Here is a 6,000-nt window from a genome sequence, read left to right as displayed (position 1 = left end):
CAATACGAAGATGAGAGGTCAATGTCACGGCTGGGTAAGCCAGAGCCGCATGTGTCCAGGTCGAAGGCGGTTGATGGAGTGATGGGGGGCGAAAGTGTAAAGGGATCAAAATTAAAAGCTACAAAGTCAAACAAAGGAAGAGAGGGGCCGGTCAAGCTTGAAGGAGTCAGAGTCACGCTTCACGCACAGATATATTGTCAGTGTTGATTTAACTGTGGGAGTGTAAACATGGAAGGAATGCCAAGTCCAAAGAATTTACTAAGCAGGATTTAAGGGTTCAGCATACTGAAACAAAGTAATTTGTACAATGTGCCGCCCCACTACATCTCAGGCAAATAAGAGCTGTTCTGAGCGCTGTCGGAAATGCCTAATATGCTGGCTCTGGTATCAGCAAGAACACAAGTCTATACAACGATCCCATATCAGTGAATTTATTAGCCCCGAAACAGCATCCTGCTTTTTCTCAGCAGAGTCCCGAGTACCTTTTTTTAATCTGATATATACCTGATATATGTTGGCTTTTTTTACGCACAGGTATAGAATTGGTACTCAGCACTGACCAATAAGAAAAGTTCAGGTACTGGAATCAGAATTAGGAAGGAAAAAATGGTATCAGGACATCGATAGTCTTTAAACCCATTCAGAACCAGACTTAGGGCAGGTATTCCCAGTGGGGATGAGGGCATTGGCTTTCTGACAGTCTTTGAATACATCTATGGCTTTACCCTCAGTTGTACTAGTCTCGCAATACCAAACAATCGGAAATTTTGCCTATTACCAATCGTCTGGAAATTTAAATACAAGGTAGCTGCTTTAAATGCTGTGAGAATGGCCACTACCAAAATGACAGTCCTAACATTATTTCAAGGACCAAAAACAATTCTAAAACCCTGATATGAGGGGTCGCCCTGAAGACTCTGGTTTAGCAATAGTCTTTTTTTTTTTTTTTGGTTCAAACTCTAATTTCTAAAACTCCAGTTTTACTGCTTGAATCTAGGGTTGTACCCACAAAAAAGCAGTCATGTTAAGAATGAAAAAAAAAAAAAAAAAAAAAAAAAAAGATTCCTGCATCAGAAAACAGGTTTTCGAAATGCTGTTAGAAAATCCCCCCGAGCACTTTGTTTTAAGCGTACTGAAGCCTATACTTTTGGAAAGACACTTAATGTCTCTGTGGATCTACGGTACATCTGTGGTGTTATGGGTAACCATGGGCCGCAAGGACTAGCAAAGGAAGTGAGGCAAAAATTTTCCAAATTTCAACAACATGTTGTGTGGCCCCGGGCTTCTTTTTAGTCGGGGTCAAAATTACAGGTTCACTCGGTTCTGAGTCACCAAGAGTTTACTCAGGACCCCAGGGAGGCTAAGTTCAAACTAAATTCAGTCTAATCCAGTCGGGCAGAGTTGCATCATATTGCTGTCTGGTCTGGGTGTCAGTATGTCTAACGCTAAGGTAGAACTGAGCAGGCCAGCTATCAGCTTTGATCCCATGGTACATCATTTGTATTCCATCTCTTTTTGACCAACAATATTGGTTAAGTGGTGGCACATCATGCTGCTGCCAGTGTTGGTGTGTTTGGAGGAACACCTAATGTCCTTGGGTAAATTTTTTTGAAAATTGTTTGGTATGCAATCAGTTCAGGGGTGAGGGTTTACCATGTGTCCTTTTCTGACCAGACGCTCTCAGACTTAACTTTTCCACTGCTTGTAAGAAAGTGTCTTATGTACCAAATGCTTGCTGATAAGACAGTAACACGGTGGTTCTGCAGCCTCCTGTCAGGAACAAACCAGACAAATTGGCCATGGCCGTGTCAGAACCATCTGAGCCTGTGGTTGCAGACCACACTGGCCTGCTCCTCTTAGCTCAATACTGACTCATTAGCCCTCTCACCCTGGGTCTCTGAGGACCTGTGACCCCAGCTATTGTCTGGCTCGAGCCTATCCTGACGAGAGCCCCAGCGCCGAACAAAGCCCTGTCATTAACTCCGGCTCGGCTGCCCCCTCGGCCACAACCTGCAGCCCCCGCAAGCCTGTCTGGGATGAAATGAAGAGGGTCAGACAAACACAACGCACCGTTCATCAACCTTAACCCCCCTGACGACCACCAGCCCGCTGCACCCTGCCATCTGAAGAGGCTGGGGAGTGACAAGCTGTTTACAGGCAATAGAGGAACAGTGTCCATCCACCTGCTCCTGTGCAAACACAGATGTGTGAGGTGTATTGGTGAACTGCAGCGAGCCAACACTAAGTGCATAGTGACGGGGGGGTGGAAAGCAATAATGGTGGCAAGACAGTTGTTTGTTCTCGTTCTCTCAGTCAATAAACCAATAACAAGTAGCTAAAGAACACACAGACATGTTGAACTTGCTAAGCAGTGTGCCGCCTGTATTCAAATATGATGCTGCTTTGCATCAATCCGATAGGAATTAAATTCCAGGTACTATGTTGAGAATTAGCTAGACTCTGATCTCATTTTGAATGGACATGAAATTATAAAGCAATCAAAATTTCTTTAAATATTTTACCATTATTATAACAGCACTACTAACCCAGCACCAATCACAATGCTGTTTCATATTTTTGACCAGGAGCTACTGTAGCAATAGAAAAAAACAAACTAAACATTTGCCTGTTGCAGATGGCAACGGCCAAGAGACTTTTCACTGCCCGAATGATGCTGGATTTTTGGGGCTGTTGCTGAAAAAGATATTGAGGAGCAAAAGAAATTCTGAAATACGTATATTGCCTGGTATTCTTTATAAAGAATATAATAAACAGAATACAGAATACATTTATTGCAATGATCCCCCAAAAGTGCTTAACCGTTATGACAAAGACACGTAATGGAGGTATGATATTTTACAGTGTAACAGTAAACTTCATTGTCCAAAATAATGTCAGGGCACTGAAACCATAAACAGGTATTTTTAATAATTATATGTAACTATGAATAAAAAACACACAAATAGAGCAAAATATATGTATATATTAAGCCTAAATTATGAAGACAGATGAAATATATACAGCTAACAAATTAAGAAAAAAAAAATCTGCAGCGTAGGGATTCAATGATTATCGGTCCGGCCAATTATTGGAACCAATTCAGCATTTTTATGATACTGGAATCAGTGTTTTTTTTTTTTCTTTTTTATCCAATTGCTGATAAGATAAATTAATTTAAAAATGTACTTCTCTGGCCCTGATCAAGCTGCCTCTCTCAGTCTGCAGTCACCATACTGTGATTTCACTCAACGTCCCACCTACAACACTATCTGACTGGTTGAGTGTTGAAAAGTTCTATTTTAATTTTACTACAAATACCTAAATATCTGTTGTTGGTTTCCTTGATTACTAATAACCAGTGAAGGTATTGGTCTGACAGAAGCATCTTGGTCGACCTCTACTGTTGAATGTAACTGAACAATCAATATGGTTTAGTGGACTGTTCCTTTGATCATATTCATTATCTTGGCTTGTAAAAGGTTTCAAGAAATAAAGGATTGTCAGCCTTTAAACAGCCTCTCTTCAGCAGACTCAAAATGATTAGACAAAGGACACAGTCAAGAGCAATTACACTGTCCGAGTTGGACTAATTGTGAGTGGATGTGAAATTAAAATAATATAAAACACTTTGAGCCATCGATAAAACAACTTATGAGCGTGGTTATAAGCTGGTATTCTGACGTAATGCTTGAGGCACCATTAGCTGTCTGAACACATTCTTTTTTTTCTTATCTGAGCAGCTCAGTATAGCAGTACATGACCTCCTTACATGTTCTTATAGCTGTGACACCACATGTAACATAGACTAAGACTACAGTGACACAGAGCAGTGAATCTGGTCAAACTATTGGAGGAAAGTGCACACTGTGAGAAGAGACAGGATGGTGGGACGTGGTGCTCAAGATTTCCCTCTTGTGCTTTGCAGCAGCTGTTTAACAGCCTGCGCAGGAGTAAACACACATGGAGCTCTAGCACCACCCTCTGGACTAAACTCATTCTGCAGAATCATTCAAATTCCTGAGGTTACAGTGACTTTTCACACAAGGTATTTTTGTCTACTTCCCAAATCCATAATACATAGCAAGTCCAAGCAGATTTGTATGCATATATTGTTCTAAAAGTAGAAAAATGTGAAAAGTATGTAAGTATACTTGATTTACTTCTATTTTGAGTGTGCACTATTCTCTCACAGTGCAACACACAAATGAAATGGACTGAGCTGCTCATGCAAAACAATGAAGTAAGCTCATGCAAAAAAAAAAAAAAATGAAGTAAGCTTTAGTCTTTGGAGAGATGTGTAGCTTTCTTTGCTGTATTGCAGCACTGACTCTTTGTACATTAACTGTGAAACCAGTATTCTGTGACAAATAGTGTAAATGCTGTATACAGTTGCTGTAGTCTGTCACGCATTCTTGAGCATTGAGACAAATGAGGGGGTTTTGATTTTTACGCTTCAATTATGCTGGAAAATATATTTTGAAAGGTCAAACTCTTTGTTATTAAACCTTGTAATGGACAAATCTCCAAGTAATTAAAATTTTTTTATTATTAAACGTAGATTTCAACTCTGTCAGATGGAAAATCTGACCAACTTGATCTCTTACAGAGTTAAAACTAGGGATGGGCATTTTCGACAAACTTTTTGATCGATAATCATGAGAATTAACGATCAATTATCAATTTAATCATTAAGAAATGTCTGATAGAAAAAATGATTAAAAATACCACAGGCAGTCTGTTTTTTCTCAATTAAGTATTTATTTCAAGAAGAACCTTTAATCCAACAATCCTCTTGCACAATTTAGGCTACAGTTTAAATGTGCAACTGTTAAACAAAACACCGCGAGGCGTCGGGCTGAAACTCCTCACAAAATAAAAGCCAGTGACAGTACTATTTTCTCAAACAAAATACAATTCCGCCTCTTTTAGACAGAATAAAAAATCATAATAAATAATAATAATTTAAGGAGAACTTTAATCCACCTCTTGCGCGATTTACAATTTAAATGTGCAACTGTTAAACAATAGAAATAGACCTACGCGGAGGCGTCGGGACTCGGGATCTTAACAAAATAAGAGCCAGTAGGCTATTCTCTAAAACAAAATAAATAGACTGCATTTCGCCTGTTTTAAACACAAAAATAAAACATCATATTATTAACTAATAGTCATTTAATCAAAGAACAAAGTAGACTCGCAGCTGACCTTTTTTTTTTTTTTTTTTTTGCCAAAAGGCACGACTGAGAGAGGGAGATCCCACATAACAATAACACATTATAGGCCTATAGGTTTACATGAAGGCTACGGTGGTAACTGTCCTGGGCTATAGCTTACTTAACCTACTTGTTTTTGTTTGCTGTGCACGCTTCATGTTTACTACCTTCAGATACGGCGGCAGGGCAGAGGTCAGCTCGCAGGCGGCTTTCACTGCTATATCGCCCCCCGCTGGTGGGATATTTTACTACCGCCACATAGTGAAATTCATTACATTGCTTTCTCGACGCACACTACATGAACTCTGTTTAACACTGTCGAAAAATCGAAAAAAAATTACGTGATCGACAAAATTCTTAATGATCAATTATCGATCATCGATTAATCGTGCTCATCCCTAGTTAAAACATTACATTTTGTTCCTTTCACAGCATAGCCATAGTGAGTAGCAATTTTATTTTTATTTTTATTTTTTCAGAGTTCTTAATACTAATCAAAATACAATTTTTTAAACAATAATTCTTCTCTAGCTTTGATTTAGAAGGGCTACAGAGTTTACATGTTATGGTTGAGACCAGTGATAGATAATAACAAAGCACATTTACTCGAGTACTGTACTTAAGTATATTTTTTGAGTAACTGTACTTTACTTGAGTATTTGTTTTTTGGAAACTTCTGACTTTTGCTCCACTACATTTCAAAGACAGACAGAAGGTTGTCATTACTCGTTACTTTTAGTCTAAGCAGAGCTTTGAAGTCAGCTGTTGCTGTTTTTTCTTTTCTAAA

The sequence above is a fragment of the Lutjanus erythropterus genome, chromosome 4, assembly GCF_056507025.1.
Source record: "Lutjanus erythropterus isolate fLutEry1 chromosome 4, fLutEry1.hap2, whole genome shotgun sequence".
NCBI lineage: Eukaryota > Metazoa > Chordata > Actinopteri > Lutjaniformes > Lutjanidae > Lutjanus > Lutjanus erythropterus.
The sequence above is the reverse complement of the archived record's forward strand: the minus strand, read 5'-3'. Positions refer to the sequence as shown.